The sequence below is a fragment of the Piliocolobus tephrosceles genome, chromosome 5 (assembly GCF_002776525.5).
Source record: "Piliocolobus tephrosceles isolate RC106 chromosome 5, ASM277652v3, whole genome shotgun sequence".
NCBI lineage: Eukaryota > Metazoa > Chordata > Mammalia > Primates > Cercopithecidae > Piliocolobus > Piliocolobus tephrosceles.
The window spans coordinates 111,108,551-111,131,533 of record NC_045438.1 but is presented as its reverse complement, the minus strand read 5'-3'; the positions used below and the strand labels follow the sequence as shown (position 1 = coordinate 111,131,533).

Genomic DNA, 22,983 nt, shown 5'->3' with positions numbered 1-22,983 from the left:
TCTGCCTACAGTGTCCTTATTTTTTTGTATACTCAGACCTCTAGCCCAGTGTCTTGCATTTAGTGAGTACACAGGAAATTTTCCTGTGGACCATGATTTGGCATATTCCCCTGTGGCCTGGGCTTAGCAAATGGCATTAACATCCACCCAGTACCTGAATAGAAAATCTATTTTGGTCCTTTCCCTTTTACTGTCCTTCATATCCAATCAATCACGAAGTCCCATTAATTCTACTCTAAGCATTTTTTGATTTCCTTTGGATTCACAACTGTACTGACACTGTAGTTCAGGCCACCACAACTTCTTGACTAGCTTTGTCTATAAACTCTGGGCTGGTTTCAAGCTCTAGTTTTGCTTCTTTCCAGTCCTTTCTCCAGCCAGGAACAAGTGTCTTCTTTTAGAATACAAATCAAATAGTGTTATTGTCCTATTAAAACCCGTTCAGTGGTATCTGTACTTCTCCAGACTCAATGTTTACCCTCTTGTCTTGCACATTATACAGTTTCCAGTCACACTGAATTTCTCTTGGTTTCTCAGACATGCTCCCTCAGGTCTTAAATGAGTTTGTTCCTTTGTACTAAACACTTTCCCCTTCCATTGCCAAGTTAATTCTGGTTATCCCTTTACTTGGGTCTCAGCATAAACATTGTTTTCTCAGGGAGATCTCACCAGCCTTCTAAATAGGTCAAGTCCCTTTACCACATACTCCTTGGCACCTGAACTTTCCCTATCATTGCACTCATCCACAAAGTTATGATTTTGTCTCTCTGTCTACTAGGTTATACTCTCCACTATAGTAGAGTCTCTGCTTTGTTTTCTTTTATTTCACTAATAACTAGCATATGAATTTGGGCATACTAGGTTTTCAATAAATATTTCCTAAATTAGTGAATGGATTACTACCTAAAACTTTTAAGAGTGATTGTATGGCAGCTTTGGAACACAGCCTAGTAGCTCCTCAAAAGGTCAAACATAGAGTTACTGTATGACCTAGCAATTTCACCACCATGTATGTATTCATGAGAAATGAAAACATACATTAGTGATTTTCCAGAGCGGAGGAAGTTGGAAAGAAATGGGGAGTGACTGCTGAGTATGGGGGTTTCATTCTGAGGTGATGACAATGTTATAAAGCTGATTATTGTAATGGTTGCACCATTCTGTGAATATATTAAAAACTATTAAATGGTGCACAATTTGTAAATTGTACAGTATATGTGTTGTATATCAATAAAGCTGTTATTAAAAAAGAATGATTGAAAACCAACCAATGTATCATTCAACTTTGAAAGAGAGCTGATGTCTAATATAGATTAAGGAGAACATTAAACTCAAGAAATACTAATTGAATGAGTGAATAGCCTATTATCTTCCCAAGACTACTGCATTCTGTGTTGACTGAAATGTCCAGTCAGCTAGTTAACTTCACAACTTAAGCACTCACATACATGCTTTTCCTTGGGTTGACTATTGTACTTTGGTAAGAAGCAGAAGGGCTTTATGTATATTACGTGAAATATTTTAAAAAGGAATGAATTCAAGGGTTGAGATTTAATAAAATTAATACTTTTAAGGCATTCATCAAGATCACCCTTAACTAACACTGGCTGTCCCTCCTCCTTTGCCCCAGCCACTGCTAGTGTGTGGTACAGGGTAATGAATGAAATGACTGATTTAGGTTTAGGTGCCAGCAGGTGTCCTCGTTATTGCTTTTGCAATAGTGTAATATCACCTTAGTGAAAAAGGCAAATAGCTTCTTCTTAGCATGAAATTAGTTTTGACCAAATGATTACCCTGAAAGGATCTCAAGGAATCCATGCAGATCTATAGACCACAATGTGAGCGCTGCTGTCCTAAGTGATATAAAATCACAGAAGCCTTATAACAAAGGTTCAGAATGTGTTTACAGATCTCCCTGTTATTCGATATTAGGTTGTGTCCAAGTGGTCCTTGCTTTTAGGATTGATAATCATTGCAATCAAGGTGGAAATTATTTGGTCAAATTTCTTTTCTTTTCTTTTCTTTTCTTTTCTTTTCTTTTTTTTTTTTTTTTTTTAAGACAGGGTCTTACTCTGTTATCCAAGCTGGAGTATAGTGGAATAGTCACAGCTAGCTGGGGTTACAGAAGTGTGTCACCACGTCCAGCATATTTTAAAGTTTTTTTGTAGAAATAGGGTCTCACTATGTTGCCCGGGCTGGTCCCAAACTCCTGGGCTTAAGAAATCCACCTGCCTTGGCCTCCCAGAGTTCTGGGATTGTAGACATGAGCCACCTTGCCAAGTTTCTCCTTAATGTGGTATACGTCTAAATAAGGAGATAGCATTGCTAAATTGTTAAATAATTAGCATTTCTCTGCTTTTCACTGTCAGTGGATATATTAACAGCAATCACTTCAACCTTTGTTATCTCTGGTCTTAATGTTTTTTTTTTTTTTCCTCTTCTGTTCTCTTCTCTCTTATCTAGAACAGTGAAATAAGGTGGCCAAGGAGGTAGAGATGGGGTCAGGGACTCTGTAGTAAGTAACCTTTCATGGCCTAAGAAGCTCACACCATTGCTCTGGATAGCTTTTCTTAGAAGCTTTCTGAATGACTTATGGTAATAGATTGGAGATGGATTGAAACATTCTGGCTGCTCCACATCTGGGTACTGAGAGGCCTGCCACCAAATTCTCGATTTGAGTTAAAAGATGCCATTCAGGACACAGTTTCAGGCATAGTTAGGCTCAGCCCATGAATAATTCTCCAAGCAATGATGTAAGAGAAAAACTGCCAATGTATTCTGTGATTTGCAATTAGATTTTAAGATATAGCTACCATAATTTGTGATAACACTGAAGGATAATGTACCAGTGGCAGTTTAGGGTTTTGCAATGTGTTAGTGAATGTTGTCTTTGTTTAGCTTTTTCTACATGTTTCTTCAGGGAACACTAAAATACTTCTTTGTGTTGCAGAAGATTTCTCAGCACGGCCAGGTGGCATTTAAAGAGCCTAATGAGAAAGATGACTTGGCTCCAAGTGGCAATGTCAAAAGATACATCACAGCTGCCCTGTCTCAGAGGGCGTGGAACAAAACCACATTCTCAATTACTGCCCAGTGCTGGGGCATCACTACTCCTTCTCAGCATCTGTCTTCTTCCAGCAGTATTCATGCCCTCTTTTCATCTGTTCAAGTGGGTGCTTTGGCATGAAGGAAGCTGTGCTTTATCTCCCAAATGCATCTTGCTGTCTTTGGCACATTTGTTGTTTGTTGGTGGTGGTGCCAGGACTCAGCTGTTTCATGACAGGCTTTGAGAGAGTGAATCAATTGTTATTGTTTTTCTTTTTGAAATACCCATCAGACTTTGTGATTCTCCTTTAAAAATGAAAGCTGCTTCATGTTACTATCAGGAAAAAGAAAAATAAGTCACAGAAAATTTATATCACTTTCACATTTGATTATATTGGGTAACTGGTCAGAAGAAAACTAAGCCTTGATTTTTCACAATGTTCATTTAGGTGGGAACAAATTCTAGATTTCTCAGAAATCTCATTTTCTAGAAACATAGCATTAGGAGTATACTGATTTGGCCTTGGCTTTTAAAACTCCTGAGAGAGAGAGAGAGAGAGAGAGAGAGAGAGACAAAGAAGAAAAGGGGGGGAAGGAGAGAGAGAGAGAGGGAGAGAGAGAGAGAGAAGGAAAGAAAGAGAAAGACAAAGAAAAAGAAAGAGTGAGACTTTATTATTTCCAGCTTTTCACTGTCCCAGGAGGGCAGGAACCCGCTAAGAAGTACTTTGTGAGAATCCAGGAGATTGCTTCTCACTTGAATGTTATTTGAAATTTCCTGTGGACTGTGGACCTGAAATCTTAGGGTCAGGATGAAGGATTTGTGATCTAAGGATTCTTGACCCTACCTCCTAAAAAAACACAAATTAATATTGGTAGAACTCATCACCATAGGGTTACTATCCAGCTGTCTCAAATCCAGATAGAACTGAGTAATAAATTCACACACTTGAAAGTTCTTTGTTTTTGAAGTATCAAGTTAAACCTTTTATGCCTGATGCTGTTATTCAAAACCTAAACCAGTTTTAAGTTTAAAAACCAGTGCAAGAAAACTTCAACTCTGTAAGGTTTTTAGAATGATGTTTAAAATTTGGCTGAACCTAATTTATGGCTTTAAGAAAGAGGAAAGCCAGAACATATTCATGCCCTACCTTTGTGTATGGTTCACATTCTGTGAAATGGTCTCCACAGCATTGTGCTAACAAGGGATACTGAAAAAAGAAGCTTCTTGAGGTCAGTGTCTCCTCATGTTTTTACTAGCAATCAGCTAGTTTTGCCAGTTATGTGACCTTGAACAAAATCACCTTTCCATGCCTTAGTTTTCTCAACTGTGATATGGGAATAATAATAGTGATATCTTAGAGCGTTGCATAAGGATGAAAATAATAAATACAATAAAGCACTAGAACAGTGCCAGATACATAATAAACACTACATTAAGTGTTGTAGTTATAACAGATTATGCTAATTGTACAAGTAAAATGATGAATAAAGACAATGTAAGAGAAGGAGAAAGTGTGAGGGAGAGGGGAGAGAGAGAGAGAGAGAAAGAGAGAGAGAAAGAGAGAGAGAGGATCTTCTTCCTGACAAGGAAGGGGAAAGGAGTTGGTGTTGACAGCTGGCATGTTCCTTGGCATTCTCTCTTGGAAACTAACTTTCTAAGTGGATGGAGAGTTTTCTTGAAGACGACTGCCTAGTTCATGGAGGGAGGCTTCCCTTTGGGCACAGGGTCTTTTCAGCCTTGCCAAAGATTCCCGTGTCCCTGGGATCTGCAGAGCCCCAGACATGAGGACTAATCTCAGTCATGACTATGAGAATCTCAACAGTGATTAGTGAAGACCCATGAGTATGGATTGGGGGTAGGGTGGGATAAGTCTGTTCTTCTCTACCTTTGATTCTGTAACACACACAATCTCTGTGCATTTTTAAGGGAAAGGAAACTTAGTAGGCTGGGTACGTGGAGTTGAATTTAGGTTTGTTTAAAGGTAATAAAGAAATTCAATGTTTTTTGTGTACCTGGATTGTAGACTAAGGTTTATGCCCATTGTGTTAATTGGCTTTTGTAATTATTGTTTATAGATGTGTTCTTGGATGTTTCACATACATATGTCCCATTTTTCAAAATATATCTTTGATAGTAGGGACCATTTAAAAATATCTGTCATAATCCTCCACTGTGTCAGAATATCATGAATATCACTCTGCACACAGCGAGTGTTTAGTCAATATTGATGTTCTATACAGGGTCCCAGGATATGGTTCATAACCGGCGTACTGGGGTACAGAGGTATAACCATATCTCTTCACCGAGTCACATGATACAAAACTTTCATCAATATATGACAGTTTTTTCTTTGCATCAACTGAATATTGTCACTCAGAACTCTGTAACATATGACATAGATTAAATGGATTGTGTGATGCACTTTAGTTAATATATAACTATCATTAAAGAAAGAGCATGTGAGAACATTTGTACCAGAATATAAGCGACTAAGGTCAGAGCAGAAGACAGTTGTATTCGAACAGCCACACAGTGCAGAAAGGCTGCAAGGGAATGCATGAAGCCATAACTAGGGAAGCTTTTATGGAAATTGTGAGATGTCACATGATTTTCATGTTATTGTTAATGACTTTGATGATGATTTTGGTGTTTAGTCTCTTTCAAGTACACTGCCAAAATTCTAGAATTCAAAAAAGTGTGACAAATACTAAAAGGTTAAGAATTACCGTTTTGGAATAATTACATCTTTTAAAAAATAGTTTGAGGCACTTAAATATTAGGTAGTTGATTCTTTCAACAGCATCTTTTTGGGCCAAAAAGAGTTATTTCAGCTGGATTGCTGCCTGCCTATTGTCCAGTGGTCGAGGAGATTTTAAGCAGCAAGGACAATGAGATCTGGTATGACTTCTAACACGTCCATGCATTTCTTTGGAAAAGAGAAAATTAGCCCAAATGTATTAAATAGTTTATGCAGGAGCTTAATGTTTGTATCAGTTTCCTTTGCTCTGTAAGTCACATAGGGTTGGTGCACACGTGGGCCCAGGAAAATATTGTACACATAGGATATGCGTCACTGCTGAGAAACCCTGAGTTTAGAAAACCCTCAAGCTGGTAAGGGGCTGCTGGTAAACCTGTCCAATCTTTGCTCTCTAGGTAAACATTATCTGTATTACCTTGGAATGTGAGCAAATACCCCCTGAAGAAGGCAGGGAGACTTTATTATCCTGAAGAGACTAAATAAATCTGCTGTCTGATCAGGAGAGTGACATTCTCTCTAGCTTCTATAGCTGTCTGTTAACAAAATTGTTATTGAGCAATCATTGATGTATAATGCACTGGGTTTAACACTGAGGAAGAAATGATAGAGACCATCAGATCTGAATTTGAATTTGAATTTTGCTGCATACTAATTGGGTCATCTTGGGTGAGTTATTTAACTATTATTCCCTGTAAAGTGGAGAATATTTTCCTCTTTGTAGAGCTATTGAAATAATTAAGTTACATAGTGTACTTCAAGCACTTAGCACTAAACAGAAATAATCACATTGTAAAAGTTAGGATGGAATTAGGCTGAGAGTGCCAGAAAACTTGGCTATCAGTAGCTTAAAAGAATACTTTTTCCGCCTTGCATAAGTACAAGGCCAGAAATAGATACCCAAGAGCCGGTTTGGTTGCTTACTAATGCTGCCAGAGATAGGCTTGCACTGCCTTCCTTAAAATGTGGCTCTTGTCATTACAGTTGCAAATGGTTGCTGTTTCTCTAGGCCTAAATCTACTTTCCAGGAAGGAAGAGAGTGGAAGCACCCAAAAACCTTCTACTTGCAAGCTTTGTGTTTTTTTTTTTTTTTTTTTTTTTATACTTTAAGTTCTAGGGTACATGTGCATAACGTGCAGGTTTGTTACATATGTATACATGTGCCATGTTGGTGTGCTGCATCCATTAACTCGTCATTTACATTAGGTATATCTCCTAATGCTATCCCTCCCCACTCCCCCCACCCCACAGCAGGCCCCAGTGTGTGATGCTCCCCTTCCTGTGTCCAAGTGATCTCATTGTTCAGTCCCACCCTATGAGTGAGAACATGTGGTATTTGGTTTTCTGTTCTTGCGATAGTTTGCTGAGAATGATGGTTTCCAGCTGCATCCATGTCCCTACAAAGGACACAAACTCCTCCTTTTTTATGGCTGCATAGTATTCCATGGTGTATATGTGCCACATTTTCTTAATCCAGTCTGTCACTGATGGACATTTGGGTTGATTCCAAGTCTTTACTATTATTTTGGAGTGAAAGCCCTTCTCAGGGACTTCATTCATATACTAACTGCCAAATTCTGGGTTACATAGATACTCTTAGCTGGGAGATTGGACATTTTTAGTTAGGTACACAGTTTCCCCAAACAAAATAAAAATTCTGCTAAAAAGGAAGAAGGTGGAATAGACACTGGCTAGTTGACTGGCAGTGTCTGCCACAGACATTATACGTGTTCAGGCTGTTCATGTTCTAATATGGTACTTCTGTGAGCAATAAAAACTTTCTGTCCTGGCAGTAACAGACTCTAGTTGGTGTTTGCTTTTTATTAGACATTTATATTTAAACTTAAAAAGGTTAATTCTACTTGATCCAGTGGTCAAAGGACAGATACATTCTCAGCTTCCAGATTTCAGACAATGTGAATAACATATTTAGTGAACTCTAAAATAGAACAGAATTAACATGTCATAGTTAATAGGCCTACTGGAAAGTCTTATCAGCCCTAACACAGGTAGCCTAATTACCATATATTTTAATTTCTTCTTCTTCATTAACAGGTACTATGGGGAGCATTTTCAATGAATTGGCTCTCAGCATTTTGGCTTTAAGCTTCTGTTTCCATCTTTATATTACCAAGAGTTGGTCAGTTAGGTATCAAGTCATTTTATGGAGCATAGTTTCTTGGATGTGAATTAACCTGTAAGTTTAAGAATATTTATTTCAGCCCCTTTCTGTGGCATAAATGCTACTAAAATGTATTTCTCACTCCTTAATAGGAGAAAACTGGAAACAATTTTTCCTAATTTTGGTGATTCAGAATCACCTGTTAAGCATCGGTTATTATGAAATTTTATAGCCATAGCTATTGACATAAAACTCCTAGAGTCAACTTATTCCTTGTTTATTTGCTTCTTTTTCATAAAATGAAGCTGATTTGTGAGACCCTTTGGGTCAGTGTAATAGGCCACCCTCAAGAGTCGTCATCATTCTTAAAGAAGTTTTCAATGTATTTACTGTTGCTCTTGCCCTTGACTTTTCATCCCTGTTTAAATAATTATTTTTGGTATCTGTAACATCCATAGTTGGATCACAAGTACCAACCTATGAACTTACACCCACTTTCCCTTCTCATTTGTACAAATTTCATTAACAAAGTAGAAGAGGAATCTCCCTCATCCTTTCAAAGAATTTTGAATGTGTTTTGTGTGAGCTTATTCCAAAGCACAACTCAGCAAACTTTTTCTGTAAAGGGAAGACAGTAAATATTTTAGTCTTTGTGGACCACATACAGTCTCTGTTATATATACTTTTTTATTTTTTCATTTGCAGCTTGAAGGGCCATACATAGATAGGTCAGATTTGGCCTGTAGGCAAAGTTCACTGATTCTCGTTCCGAAGCATATGGTTCTTTATCACTACAGCAGTGGTCTCCAAAAATTTTTTAAAGTGTATCCCTCTTAAAAAAGCTTCAAGAATGTACTTACAGCCTAGATATCAAAATTTTTATTTTTATTTATAAAATATTACATGTTTTTATCAAACTAATAAATTATGTACATTATAAAACATGCTCAAAAATATAAATTTAAAAAGCATGAGACGAAATGTGAATGTAAATAGAAGTTCTAAAAGTTCTTTCTGTGCCCCAGGAGATCATCTTGCCTACTTTTTGGGCAATCTGCATTTCATCTTGGAGTTCTCCCTGTTGGAAGAAAAAGATGATGCTTGTCACATGACACTGGCCCACAATTTTCTAGAAGATCTTAATATCAGCCTTTGTCTTGAGTCTACTTAAACCCAAGGGAACTTAATTCATTTGAACCTGCCAAAATAAAGGTTGAAAAACATTACAAGAATAGACTTAAAAAAAGTCTATTAAAAAAAGTAGTTCTCAAAGCTATTCAGAAAATAGACTAAATAGACTATGATAGAAAATGAGCTCTTCAAGATCATAAAAGTCTCCTTCAGGATCATAATTTATTAACCATTTCACTTTTTTCACCAGTGAATGTACAGTCTTTTAATGTGACATCTCACTTGAAATGCCAAGGCTACCTTTTGGGAAACAGCATGGAATCCAGATAAATGCATTTACTTATGAAACCAGACTGTTAAATGACCAGTACCTAGAACTCAGGGCACTCTCAAATTGTTTTCTAAGAACCATTATTGAAGTGCCCTGCATCAGACCCAGCATGGTAGGTACCATGCTAAGTGCTTTACACACATTTCCTCATTCCTCCCCAATCTTAAGAGATAAATACCACCACCTTTTTAGGTTAGTTTTCCAAATGGTATAGAAAAAGAGTGCATAACAGAGCTGCTTTTAGGTACCAATCGTCGGCAAAACCAACTTGAATAAGTGTGAGGGGAAAAGAAAGTATGTTTGATTCACACAAGCAACCTGTGTTCACATAGGGTGATGCTGCAGCTGTTTCAGGGCAACTGAAAATAGGACTGGGAAGTTGGAGAACTCTGCTACTTCTCTCTGCTTTTCTCACTATGTGGGCTCCACTCCCTCTTCCTGCAAAGTGGCCTCCTCCTCATGGTGGGAAACAGGGCTGCCAGCAGCTGCTAGTTCACGCGTCCCAACTTCACCACCTGAGAGAGATACTCTCTTCCTAAACCTGGACCACTTCACTGGCCAGGGTATGCTGCCCTGATTGGCTCAACCCTGTAGGTATCTCTAACCTCTGCATCAATCATGTTCTGAAGGTCAAGAGATCAAACAAAGGTTTTAGTTTTGGATTCATGGAGTTTATAGTTGGCTCTAGGTAAATTTTAGCGTACTAATGAACACATTACAATTTTTATGTGGAGTGTATGTATGTAATAGGTGCATATTTCTGGGGATATGTCCATAACGTCTATTTAGGAGACAGAATTCTCTTTTTGCTTGTTCAGTTACCTTGTTACAATTTTGACCTTAGTTAACAATTCTTTCTATTAAATTATTTCTGGAAAAATAGTCGGTGTGACTTATAAGTGGTCACAAAGGTAGTATTTGCAGGAAGCTACTGCTACTCCCAGAGTTGAAAAAAACACAAAAGGGAGTCTGGAATCATTACAATTTAAAAACATGGGGAGGGGGCCCCACAGACCTGAAACTCAGCTTTCTAAGGAGCCCCTGCTCATATGGTGTTGGGACTTCTTAGAAAGAACACCAGGCAGCTGATGTGAAGGGCTCTGAGGGGACGTGCCGGTGCTTGTTACGAGTGCTGGAGTCTCTTCACACTGGACTCAACTGAAGCCTCCAAAACAGACTGGCATCTTGAGGATGGAAGTACAGGAGCCACAGCAGACAGTTCACCTACAGGAAGAAACAGGACCCTTCTTCCTCCTTGAGTCTTGCCGTTACCCCAAAGTGCCACCTCTTGGTGAACCCTGACAGTGACAGCTAGTGAAGCAGAAGTGTGATGTGCAGCATCACAAAGCTAGGGGTTTTAAAGTTCAGAGATAATAGTTCAATCACTGGCCCAGTGGCCCTTTCAAATTCTTAAGGAGAACTGGGACCCCAAAGGTTAAAACCTCTACCTTACATTTCCTAATATTTGGGGAAAAGGATTGTTTTATGCATGGAGGCACTGCTTCACAGGTGAAGATAAATCAAAATCTGAACTGTTTTATTTTCTGGGTTCCGGTATCACATAGAACAGATTAATCTCTTATGGATATTCTGGAACTAAACTTATGCAGTTAGGCAGTGAGGTTCTATTTTTTTCCCTTGAATGTTCTGCTTCTTCCCTTTCGCTTTGCCTGGAAGGAGATTTCATTTCTTAGGATGGTGTATTGCACACCATCTGTGGTGGTCTAGAGCACCAAGATCACCCAAGGGGCCTGTGTGTGCTTCTCTCTTGCCCTTCAGGCCATGATGGATAGAGAGGTTAGAGACGTCTACAGGGTTGAGCCGATCAGGGCAGTATACCCTGGCTAGTGAAGTGGTCCAGGTTTAGGAAGAGAGTATCTCTCTCAGGTAGCGAAGTTGGGACACCTGAGCTAGCAGCTGCTGGCAGCTCTGTTTCCCACCATGAGGAGGAAGTCACTTTGAAGAAAGAGGGAGCACAGCCCACATAGAAAAGCAGAGAGAAGTGGCAGAGTTCTCCAACTTCCCAGTCCCATTTCCAGTTGCCCTGAAACAGCTACACCATAACCCTATGTGAACACAGGTTGCTTGTATGAATCAAACATACTTTCTTTTCCCCTAGTGTTCAAGTTGGGTTTGCCGATGATTGGTGCCTACAAGCAGCTCTGTTGTGTGCCCTTTTTCTACACCATTTAGAAAATTAACCTAAAAGGGTGGTGGTACTTGTCTCATAAGATTGAGGAGGAATGAGGAAATGTGTGCAAAGCACTTAGCTACCTACCGTAATGTACGTACCATATAGTACATATCACAAAAAATTGTCATGGACGCAATTTTGGATCATTAATAGCCTGGCTTGTCACTAATCTGTGTTGTGTATAGCAACTTCTCTCTGAGCCTCTTTTACTACTTTACTATGCCATTTGTTTTTCCCTTTTTCTGATACTCTGATACTATCAAAACCCAACAAGGCATAGGGAGGTAGCTATTAACCCACAAAAGGCAGTGCATCACTTCTTCAAAGACATTACCTTAGTACAGGTGTCTGTGGGGGAAGGTGTCCATTTAGACTTAAAAGTGATTTGATTTTCTCTTCATCTTCTGTTAGGCACCCTTGCTGTTCTTCTCCACTATCTGTTGTTGAATCGGTGTCCTTATTTCTAATTGGTGATGTAGAAGCTACACATTTGAGTCTATCTTCTCTCAGTTTTTTCTTTTCGTTGTTTCTTCCAAATCTTATTATATCTCTTTTGCATGTTGACTTCTCATGTGAAAAGTCTGGTTATTTATTTATTTATTTATTATATTTCAGAAGATCAGTGTAATAATTTTCAGTAACAATTATAACTCTCCTGCAGTCTAGTGTATTCTTTTGAGGCATGAAATAGGAAGCTAAATTACAATCAGAAAGTGTCTTGGGCCGGGTACAGTGGCTCATACCTGTAATCCCAGCACTTTGGGAGGCTGAGGCTGGTGGATCACGAGGTCAGGAGATTGAGACCATCCTGGCTAACAGGGTGAAACCCCGTCTCTACTAAAAATACAAAGAAAGCCGGGTGTGGTGGCGGGTGCCTGTAGTCCCAGGTACTTGGAAGGCTGAGCCAGGAGAATGGCGGAACCCGGGAGGCGGAGCTTGCAGTGAGCCGAGCTCACGCCACTCCACTCCAGCCTGGGCAACAGAAGGAGACTCCATCTCAAAAAAGAAACAACAACAACAACAAAACAAAATATTCGCTGGGCGTGGTGGCGCACATCCCTGTAGTCCTAGTTATTCCGGAGGCTGAGGCAGGAGAATCGCTTCAACCCGGGAGGCGGAGGTTGCAGTGAGCGGATATTGCATCCCTGCACTCCAGCCAGAGCGAGACAATGTCTCACAAAAAAAAAAAAAAAAAAAAAAGTCTTGGCGATCTACCTGTCAATGTATGTAAGAGGACACCCTTTCTCCAGGTTGTTCGATTTAGCCATCATTGCTGCAGACTTGAGAGGATAAAAGTACTTAGTTCTTCAGAAATTATTTTCAATTATCAAACCAGACAGCTAATGATTATGCAATTGCTACTTCAAATGAACAATTTAAAAATAAAAATAGAACATAATTGTTTTATGTGTCTAAACAACTATCTGTGCCTCATAAATACAAAGATATGGGGATGTACTCAATTATAAAAAACAGAAGAGAACAAAACAAAAACCAAAAAAGCATGTGGGAGCAAGTAATGTCAAGAAAGGTTTCCTACAATAATCAAAGGAAAAATTGTTATTAGGGAGGGAAATGGATTCATATGAGTTTTGCCAAGCTTGGTCAAGTGTAGCATTATCAATTTGATACTTTCAGTCACACAGGCTACTAATTTAAATGAGTTGATTTAAACTGACCTGAGTGACTGAAATAACTGTGTTGATTGTTCAGCTATTTGGATCACACACACACTGTTTGAGACAAATTTCAAGCTGCATTAGTGCAGTGAGATAGTGTGATATAAAGGTCCACATTTCTATCTTGCGCCCCACCCCCCCTGCCTTCTTGGCTTATACATCCAACTGGCCACTGGACAGTCCACATGAATAGCCACCTGATATGGTTTGACTGTGTGTCCCCGTGCAAATCGCATCTTGAATTGTACTTCCATAATTCCCACGTGTTAAGGGAGAAACCCGGTGCGAGATCACTGAATCAAGGGAGCGGGTTCCCCTACACTGTTCTCGTAATAAATAAATCTCGCGAGAACTGATGGTTTTATTACGGGTTTCCGCTTTTCCCGTCTTCCTCAGTCTCTCTTTGCTTGCTGCCATCCATGTTAAGATGGGATTTGCTCCTCCTTACCCTCGTCCATGATTGTGAAGCTTCCCCAGCCACGTAGAACTGTAAGTCCAAGTAAACGTTTTTCTTTTGTAAATTGCCCCGTCTCAGGTATGTCTTTTTTTTTTTTTGAGAAGGAGTCTTGCTCTGTCGCCCGGGGCTGGAGTGCAGTGGCCAGATCTCAGCTCACTGCAAGCTCCGCCTCCCAGGTTCACGCCATTCTCCTGCCTCAGCCTCCGGAGTAGCTGGGACTACAGGCGCCCGCCACCTCGCCCGGCTAGTTTTTTGTATTTTTAGTAGAGACGGGGTTTCACCGGGTTAGCCAGGATGGTCTCCATCTACTGACCTCGTGATCCGCCTGTCTCGGCCTCCCAAAGTGCTGGGATTACAGGCTTGAGCCACCGCGCCCGGCCTCAGGTATGTCTTTATCAGCAGCGTGAAAATGGACTAATACACCACCTTAACACATTCAAAACAATTCTCAACTTCTTTCTGAAAAATCTGCTACTCTCTTTCTGTCTTCTGTTGGACCAAATGATACCCATTGTCCAACCTTTTCTCAGGTCAAAATCCTAAATTATTCTTGGCTTCTTTCTTTTGCTTACATCCCATAGCTGCTTCATCAGCTGTACCTTCAAAGGATGTTCCAGTTCTAGATGTCATATTTTAGCACCCATAGTGCCCCTACCTGGTCCAGGCCTCCCTCATTTCTCTCCTGGATCTGCAGTAGTCCCCTAACTGGTTCTCTCTGCCACTCAGGCTCTTCACCATTCTCCACAGAGCAGCCACCCGGGTGGTTTAAAAACATAAATCACCTCACATCTTTTGCATATTCAAAATGCTCAATAAGTATCCAATACACTCAAAATAACATCCAGGTGATTTGTGTTTTTCTTATATTTCCTATAATTACCATGTATAATTTTTGTAACCTAAAAAACAATTTTTTTTACATTTTTACTTTTATAAAGGATGTAACATTTTAAATACAAATTAAAGAAAGTATTTCTTGGTACAGGTTTGCTTTCTTTAATAACTTTTTTTTTTTTTTTAAACAGTCTCACACTGATTCCCAGGCTAAAGTGCAGTGGCACAATCATAGCTCACTGCAGCCTTGACCTTCCAGGCTCAAGCTATCCTACCACTTCTGTCTTCGGAGTAGCTAGGATCACAGGTGTGCACCACCACACCCAGCTATTTTCTTCATTTATGTTTTATAGAGACAGGGTCTCACGGTGTTGCCCAGGTTGGTCTCAAACTCCTGGTCTCAAGCAATCCTCCCACCTTGGCTTTGCAAAGTGCTGGAATTACAGATGTGAGCTGCTACACCTGGCTGAATCATTTGGTTTGATACACTTACCCTGATGCTGACTTCAGAGGCTTCCTTTTGTTTTGACTATTTTTATTGCCAATTAGATAAAAGATAGTACTCAGTGACACTGGAAGACAGCATATTACAGTGGAAAAGTTACAGGTTTTAAGCCAAAAGGCATAGGATTTAGTTTATTTGTCAATGGAATTGCCACATGGCTTTAGCCAGTTGACCTAAACTTTCTGTCCCTCATCTAAAAAAAGTGAGACTAATAATATCTGGCTTACCTGCCACATAGGATTTTTGTGAAGATCAAATCAATATTAGAAAGTGTTTGGTAAAGTATAAAACACTCAATGAATGCTAATGAAAAACAACAGAATTACTCAATAGTCAAATGGTGGGTTGTAAAATCTGCACATGGAGTAATGAATTACCTTAAAACACTTATTAAAGTAAAGTAAGCGTTCAAATGAGCATTGCGTTTCTTAAATGTAATAATAGCCCAATATCCATATGCGTAGAGGATGATTAGATTAGCAGATGTCAGATGCTAACTGAATAAAAATTAGAATGACAGATGTAGAGTTGGAATATTTCTGCCCATTAGAGGAGACAACCGTTCATAACTCAGAGAAAAACTTTGCCTTGTTAAGTGAATAGGCTTTCTAATATACTGTGAGGGAGGAGTTAAGAGCATAGAGTGGGCTGTGAGTGGAAATAGTGCTGTGTTCTGGATGGGGAGAGAGGTAACTGGTAGTTTTTTGGCGGAAGCCATAGGCTGACCTTGAGAGAAGTGGTCCTCTTGTCAGGCGGTTCTAGGAGAAACTTTGTTTTGCTAGTCTTGGAAGCACTGTAGATACTAGAAATGAGGCCTAAGGAGAAAAGCTCTTTGCCCACTGGGAAAATTTAGAGTTGGAGGCTTAGAAGAAGGAACAAGAAAGGTTTTGAGATGCTTATTCAGTTTAAAGCAATCCAACATTTGAATACCAGACATTGCTAGATCCATTTGTATTTTATCATATTTGGTTGTTACCATGCATTTTTAGGGAGATGTAATTATCACCGTATGGATGGGAAAACTCTAGACTCAAGAGGAGTTACAGAAGTTGTTCAAGATCACCCAACTAGTAAATGAGCAATTTGGGATTGAAATCCAGTTCTGTTGCCTCTTTACACTATATCTTCTTAAATATCAATGAACTTCTGTGTAGTAGAAGCCTTGTATTTGTTCATATTAAAGATTTTCAGTGAGATCGATATGAGGATTTTTTAGGGATATTAGCAGTCTTTGATACCAGGGTATGATGCTATTGGAAGAAACAAACCCCAGTAATGTGTGAAGCTGCTTTCTTTAACAAGGGAGGAAAATTGGAATAATGGCTCAGCCTCTGACAGATTATCATGATTTTTTTCCAGTCAGATACTTTCTTGGCAAAAAACTATTTTGTTGTTTTGAATATAGGCTTTACAACATCCAAAACAATCTTACCGAATCAGTGTGTATTATGTAAGGAACCAAGGATTTTTCTGCACTAAAAGCTCTGGATGGTTTCATTCAGGTGTAGGCAAATGGCATAGCTGCCTATAATTCATGACCTGCTTCATGGAGTCAGGGACATTATTTGACAAGGACACTGTTTCATTAACATTTTTCTGCTCCACATAGCAAAACAGAATACATGATTTCAGAGAGAGCTTTTCAGTCATGTGGGTTTCTTTTCAAATACTTCAAGACAAGATTTTTACGTTGGGGCAAATCCAAGATTTAGTAAAATCCAGCTTTCTTTTCACAAAAATTCACATTTTCTAATATATTATGGACATACATTAGGTGCTCCTTTGAATTTTGTTGGCCCCATATTTTTATTAGAAAACAAGTCTCTTAACACCAAAACAACTGAGACTTTTTTTCAATTTATGTTGAGCTATGTAAGTGAAATCTAAGAATATGGAAGTTTTATACATTATTTTTCTTGGCAATTTACAGCTAGGGTCTGTAACATAAATTTGTAAAAATCATCTGTCTATAATATAATGATAGTTTAGGTTCTCTTTATTTATTTGTTTTTTTGAAATGGTGTCTTGCTCTGTCACCCAAGCTGTAGTGCAGTAGCGTGATCTTGGCTCACTGCAAGCTCCGCCTCCCGGGTTCACACCATTCTTCTGCCTCAGCCTCCTGAGTAGCTGGGACTACAGGCGCCTGCCACCACACCTGGCTAATTTTTTTGTATTCTTTTAGTAGAGACGGGGTTTCACCGTGTTAGCCAGGATGGTCTTGATCTTCTGACCTTGTGATTTGCCGGCCTCTGCCTTCCAAAGTGCTGGGATTAAAGGCGTGAGCCACCACGCCCGGCCCTCTTTAGTTATTTTAAAATAAAAACTAGTCTAGATATCTTAGCATGGAAATAATCATGAATTGTATATGAACTGACCATGTATAGTACAAATAGTGTACTGATATTCTAAGTTATCTAGAGTTAACAATACTTTAACTTAATATCTTGTAAATTAAAAACTTATTACGAAGTTATGTTTTAAACTATTCAGAAAAAATTAAAAACAAAATAGTTAGGCATCTGTTTCATGTGGCCCCTGAAATCAATCAGTGGACCTCAAGCTACGGTTTAAGAAATGACGTTTTAGAGGAAGTCCAAACATTAGTTAGCCATGGTATAAGAATGTTAATATCCATAATCTGTAAAATTCAGTCTATTGTAAGAATCATTAATTGTGTGATTCAATTAGATGTCAATGGCTTTATCTGATTGAAATCAAGGATACCAGATACCCTATTGTCTGACAGAATCAAAATGCCCTTTATTTTAGAAACACTTTACAGTTTTTCAAGTTTCCAGGTAAAGTATTTTGCATGTGATAGGGTTGCATTTCAGTTATTTATTTTGTGTCAAACTACCTCCAAATTTGGGGTCTTCAAACAACATTGATTCTTGTGGTTCTACATTGATTCTTTTTATCACACATTGAGTTGACTAGGATCACTCATGCAGCCATATTCAGCTGAGAGCTTGGTTGGGACACCTTGGTTTGTCACATGGCCTCTTTCTTTAGCAGGATAGCTAGTACCTCTTTACAGATGGCAGTAAGACTCTTAAGAGGGAGTGAGCTGATGTATAAGCCTCTGCTTGTATCATGTTTGCAAAGATTCCATTGATCAAGGCAAATACATGGCCAAGCCCACATGGGAGGAAACTTTAATTGGGTGTGAATATTGGGAGGTGTGGTTAATTGGGGGCTATCAGTGTATCTCCTAAAGGCTGCTACTTCTCTTTTAATATCTCTTGTCCTCTACCCCTTTTCCTTGGTAGTAAAAGTCCTTATTTTTAACACGATGCATGGCCACCTAGAATAAAGACTACTTTTCCCATTCTATTAATAACATTTATCAAATTGTGGCTGGGAAGCTATATCTTTGACCAATAGGATTCAAGCAGAATTGTCGTATGGGACTTCTGAATAGTGTCTTTATTATGCATGTATTGCTGTCGGACAAACTTTCACCAAATCTGGCAGCTTAAAACAAAAAAATCTTTATTTTCTCACACAGTTTTTTCAAGAGTCAGGTTTTGGGAGTATCTAAGCTGGGTGACTTTGGTTTAGCGTCTTGTGTGATTGCAGTCAAGATATCCAGAAGCGCTGTAGTTATTGAGATGTTGACTGGGTCTAGAGGATCAATTGCATAGTGGCTCGCTTGCATGACTGTTGGCTGGAAGTCTCAGTGCCTCACTGGCTGTTGGGAGGAAGCCTCAGTCCCTTAACATGTTGATCTCTCCGTAGGGCTGCTTGAGAGGCAGCTAGCCTCATGTCATGGCAGCTAGCTTCTCCCAGAGTGAGTGAGTTAAGAGAAAGAAAAAGAGAAAGGAACCAAAATGTGTTTTATGACCTAGACTTTGAAGTTGCATATTATAACTTCTGTATTCCTTTGGTCACACAGATCAACCCTGAGGATTGGGAAGGAACTATACATACCAGGAGGCAAGGAGCACCGAGGGCCATCCTGGGACTGCCTATCACAGCGTCCTTAAAGGTAAAGTGTAGATGTTTCTTCTTAGTTTGAGTTTTGAATATTTTTCAATATTCTAAGCTGTTATGTGAGACAAAGCTGAGCAAACCAAATTCTATATAAAAGGTTCTCCACAGTGTAGCTAAGCTCGAATTTTTTGTATGCTTCCTTCTTATGATAGGGAAACAGAAAAAAATCGTTTCTTAAAGTGAAAAACTGTTATGACAATATTAACTGACAATTCTGTTCTCTAACCTAGTAGAAATGTTTTTGGATTGTTTGAAAACACTTAAGAAAACATGGCCCAAAACAGAAACATTGCTGTCTTATTCATATTCACTGCAGAAATATTACAGATTATTGTTGGCAAATTCATCTTTTTAAAAAAAAAACTATAAATGGGGCAGTATAAACTGTGTGTTGTATGAAAATGAATTTTCATATTGACCACTTTGGCTGTTGCTTCCTGCTGTTTTCATAGCAGAGCTCTTGGTTAAATCCTATCTGTAACACATCCAAGAAAATACTGAAACTGTTTACGTAATTATTAAAGAGAAAGTCACATCTTATCTCTTTGGCACAATGGAAATTTTGATAATTTAATTCTATCAGGGATCAGACCATTGACTTTGTGTCAGGGATTGATGGTTTTAGATTCCAGTTTGTCCTTTCCTTAGCTGTGTGTCCTTCATATGCTCTAAGAGGCAGTTCCCTTATCTGTAAAATGGGAGTTGTATCAAATTCACAGGGTGCTGTTATGTATAAGATAAGATATATAAGGCTCATTGTAAGCACTTGATAAATGGAATTGTTGTTAGCTAAATATTCTTTAAATCTTTATTAGGATTAGTGTCTTTAGTGAGTGCTAAGCGTGTTGTCTAACAAGACCTTCCCTTTAAGACAACTTACTCTGTGTGTGTGTGTGTGTGTGTGTGTGTTTAAAAAGAAGAGATTAAGCCACTGAGGCGCTAGAACTAAGAAAGTATATTTCCATTTTGAAAGCCTCTTCTGTTGTAAAATTTCTTTTAGCAACTTGAGTTGTGTTAATATACACAAATAACTAGAAACCATCCATCCATGTATCTAGCCAATTATTTATCCAACATTTATAAAGTCTTCATTATGTGGTGAGCAATAAAGATGCAAAGAATAAGATCTTACCCTACCTTTAAGGGTTTCACAATCTAATAAAGATTTATATCAAAGAGACATATAAATATAATTAAAGCAGTGTTTCAGTTGCTATATTTGTAATGTATCAGTTATTAGCTGCTTATGACACTAGATGCTTGCACAGGAAGAAGCACTTAACTGATCAGGAGAGGATTCCTAAGGGGTTGATGCTTCATCTAGGCCTTGAAAAGTGAATAGTTTCTTAGATTGCCACGGAAAGAACTGGGGGTGTCATAAGGAAAGAGGACTTTCTTGGCAGAGGCTGTGCCTGTGAGAAAATAAAAAGATCAGAAGAACAGGGTTTCAAATGTCATGACTGTGGAGTGCTTAAGGGTGGCAGTCAGGGCAAGGCTGGAAAGGTAGGAAGGTCCAGATTATGAATGAGCTTGTATGGCATGATAAAGAATATAGACTTTACCTTGTGGATGTTGGTGAACCATTACAGGATTTTTAAGAGAGAAACAAACAAATTAGCACTTCCACTCTGGTGGCAGTGTGGAATATAGACTAGAGGGCTTGGGAAAGGTGGCTAAGAGACCTGGGGGGAGGCTACTACTAGCATCCAGGGAGGCATGGTGAGAGACTGAGCTAAGGCAGTGGTGGTGGATATGGAGGAGAGAAAATGTGTCTGACTGACCTGTGTGTGGGGTGAGGGGTGTGGAGGGGAGAAGTGGTAAGAAAATCTCTTCCACTAATAGGAAGAACTAGTAGTGGAGTTCTAGGAAGAACTCTAGAAAGACCCTTTTGGGTTTTGATTTGAGTGACAGAGGAGGTAATATATATCATTTTGGACATGACAAGTCTGTTGTGCCAGGGGTAATCCTAGTGGAGGCATCCTGTACCTGTTGGATGAATGTAGTTCAGGGATGGAGGGTGCTGGAAAGGCTCTATGTCCAATCCCTTTTCATCAAGCAGCTGCATGTACACAGCAACGAATTTGGCTCTCAGAGTGGAACCCGCTGTAGGCAGAACTCTGAGGTAGATGCCTTCTACCACCTCCTCACCTTTTAGAATACATTATTGGCTGCTACTTTTATCTGACCCATGTCTACCTTTTTAGCCCTACTTTCTACTGTTTTTTCTTGTATTTCTCTTTTATCCTGGTTACTCCAGACAATATGTAGTTTTACGGATAGTTTTATACTATTTTATGAATCCATCATGCTATTCCAAGTTCAGTGTGTTCACAACTGTCTTCTGCTTTAAATTCTCTTCCCACTTTTTACATCTCATTGAAATTCCACTTATAACTACTTTCTCTAGGAAGACTGCCTGGATTCCCTGTCTTTTTAAGATAACTTTTTGTGCATAGTTCTTAAGTGCACAGCATGTTGGACTTTATATCATTCCAGGACAGTATTTATAAATATTACATAAGTTTAATATTTTATATAAATGAAATTATCTGTTGATTATTTGCAATATCCCACGTCAATGATTTGTCCGATTTACCTGTACATATGAATGGGAGTATACTATACTTACTTTTTAGACCACTTTCTGCAACAAGCAATGTATCATAAACAATTTTCATGTTAGTAAATATATGACTTCACTGTCTTTTATAGTTATATGGTATTTTAAAATTGTATGCATTTATTATATTAGTGATTTTTAAAACAGCACTATTTCCCCATCTCTCAGTTTTAAAATTTACTTATCTATCTTTTCCTGCAGATGGTAAGGTCCTTGCTAGTAGGAGCTGAGTTTTGTTGGAAGGTAATTCTCTGGATTGATTGTTTCCTGCACATGTTGAGAACAGAGACTGATAATCTTTGTTCTGGACTATTTTTTTTAAGGATGTTTGCATAGTAAATAGCCCTAGAAGTTATAGTATCTTCCTCTGAAGCACAGAGCATGCATGCTTACTAACTAGTGTAATAAGGATAATGTTTACCTTCAGTACAAACGTTGGGCAAGTTTGCTTGCAGCCCCATTATATAAGATTTGAGTGTCCTAGGCTCAGAGTGCCTTAACTCTGATCCAACCCTTGTGGGACTTTGGGGGATGAATGGAACTGTGCTCATGCTACTGGCTCTTCTCTAACAAAGCCCATTGTCTGACTTAATAGTCTAGTGTCTTTTCCCAGCATCCATGAAACTGTGGCAGGCTCCCTTGTCAGCTTGGAAGTAGGGTTGAATCTCACACTTTTCAGTGTATATCTCAGTACATATTGTTACTATCATTATTATTATTGTTTTAAAAAGCTAGCATTTACTAAGTGCTTACTATGGGCTAATTTTACATGTATTTTTTTTTCTTTTAGTTGTCACATAACTATGAGTAGAATGTTATTTCCTCATTTTATAGATAAGCAAATTTTATGGAGATGTTAATAACTTGTCAAGATCATGTCATTAGGAAGTGATGGAGTTGAGAATCAAATCCAGGCCTTGAAGTCCCAAACTATTATTTTGCATATCACTACAGAACAGCTAAGTGGAGAAAACATCCCAGGGATTGTTAGTACTATAATTGGGCTAATTTCTTAATCTAAATGAGTGAATTCTTTGGTTTAAAGAAAATAAACACAGGGTAGAGGGACCTTTGTGCACCAGGAGGCCTTTTCCACCCTCCTCAGATAAGAGGACAGGAGATAAATTTTATATATATATAAATAAATAAATAAATATACTCAGCCTAGCTGAGGGGAACAGGATATACATGTTGGACATAATCCTTGCTCTCAAGGATCTTGTAGTCTTTTTTGGGAGGTTAAATTTACACAGAGTAAGCAATTAGAAGAAAGTAAGTAGTATTCAATTAAGTTCCACATTTAGTGGTTCAAACAA

The 22,983-nt window shown here is 38.7% G+C and overlaps 1 pseudogene; it reads right to left on the bottom strand.

The window, feature by feature from the left end:
• LOC111549791 overlaps window positions 1-21,725 on the bottom strand; it is an 85,012-nt pseudogene extending 63,287 nt beyond the window's left edge.
• Between the last annotated feature and the right edge of the window lie 1,258 nt (window positions 21,726-22,983).